Source organism: Arachis ipaensis, chromosome B2 (genome assembly GCF_059453495.1).
Source record: "Arachis ipaensis isolate K30076 ecotype BB chromosome B2, ASM5945349v1, whole genome shotgun sequence".
Lineage (NCBI taxonomy): Eukaryota > Viridiplantae > Streptophyta > Magnoliopsida > Fabales > Fabaceae > Arachis > Arachis ipaensis.
Genome location: NC_142437.1, coordinates 28786258 through 28787798, shown reverse-complemented (window position 1 = coordinate 28787798; position 1541 = coordinate 28786258). Strand labels below are relative to the sequence as shown.

The 1541-nt window shown below is 38.5% G+C and overlaps 1 non-coding gene across 1 annotated transcript; it reads left to right on the top strand.

Moving 5' to 3' along the window:
• The first annotated feature begins 616 nt into the window (after nt 1-616).
• Nucleotides 617-724, top strand: LOC148573428 (small nucleolar RNA R71). Its single transcript, XR_015905507.1, has one exon. It is a non-coding gene; the product is annotated as a small nucleolar RNA R71 (small nucleolar RNA).
• Nucleotides 725-1541: the final 817 nt, after the last annotated feature.

The window sequence follows — 1541 nt, the reverse complement described above, 5'->3', positions numbered from 1 at the left end:
TGAAACTCACAGTGGCCTTAGATAGATCAGAGACTAAGTTTGCTAAATTAGAGGTATTTTGTTCAGAGTTCTCTGTCTGTTGCTGAGTGGATGATGGAAAAGGCTTGCTGTTGCTAAACCTGTATCTTCCACCATTATTAAAGCCTTGTTGAGGCTTTTGTTGATCCTTCCATGAGAGATTTGGATGATTTCTCCATGATGGATTATAGGTGTTTCCATAAGGTTCACCTAAGTAATTCACCTCTGCTATTGCAGGGTTTTCAGGATCATAAGCTTCTTCTTCATAAGAAGCCTCTTGAGTACTGTTGGATGCAGCTTGCACTCTATTCAGACTCTGAGAAATCATATTGACTTACTGAGTCAATATTTTGTTCTGAGCCAATATGGCATTCAGAGTATCAATTTCAAGAACTCCCTTCTTGATAGGCATCCCATTACTCACAGGATTCCTCTTAGAAGTGTACATGAATTGGTTATTAGCAACCATGTCAATGAGTTCTTGAGCTTCTGCATGTGTTTTCTTTAGGTGAATGGATCCACTTGTAGAAGTGTCCAATGACATCTTTGATAGCTCAGATAAACCATCATAGAATATATCCAGGATGGTCCATTCTGAAAGCATGTCAGAAGGACACTTTTTGGTCAACTGTTTGTATCTTTCCCAAGCTTCATAGAGGGATTCACCATCTTTTTGTTTGAAGGTTTGAACATCCACTCTAAGCTTGCTAAGCTTTTGAGGAGGAAAGAACTTGGCTAAAAAAGCCGTGACCAGCTTATCCCAAGAGTTCAGGCTATCTTTAGGTTGAGAGTCCAACCATATTCTAGCTCTGTCTCTTACAGCAAATGGGAAAAGCATGAGCCTGTAGACTTCAGGATCTACTCCATTAGTCTTAACAGTATCACAGATCTGCAAGAATTCAGTTAAGAACTGAAAAGGATCTTCAGATGGAAGTCCATGAAACTTGCAGTTCTGCTGCATCAGAGAAACTAGCTGAGGTTTCAGCTCAAAATTGTTTGCTCCAATGGTAGGAATGGAGATGCTTCTTCCATGTAAATTAGAATTAGGTGCAGTAAAGTCACCAAGCATTCTCCTTGCATTATTGTTGTTGGGTTCGGCTGCCATCTCCTTTACTTGTTCGAAATTTTCAATAAGGTTGTCTCTGGATTGTTGTAATTTAGCGTCTCTTAGTTTCCTCTTCAGAGTCCTTTCAGGTTCTGGATCAGCTTCAACAAGAATGCCTTTTTCTTTGTTCCTGCTCATAAGAAAGAGAAGAGAACAAGAAAAGAAGAGGAATCCTCTATGTCACAGTAAAGAGGTTCCTTATTGTTAGTAGAAGAAGACAAGGAATAGGGGTGAAGAAGAATGAAAAATCCAAACACAAAAGTGATGATAGGAGCAGAGATGTGAGATGAAGAGAAGTGTTAGTAGATGAATAAATAAATAGAAGGGGATGAGAGAGGGAGAGGATTTTCGAAAATAATTTTTGAAAAAGAGTTAGTGATTTTCGAAAATAGTTTTTGAAAAAGGTTAGTAGTTTTTT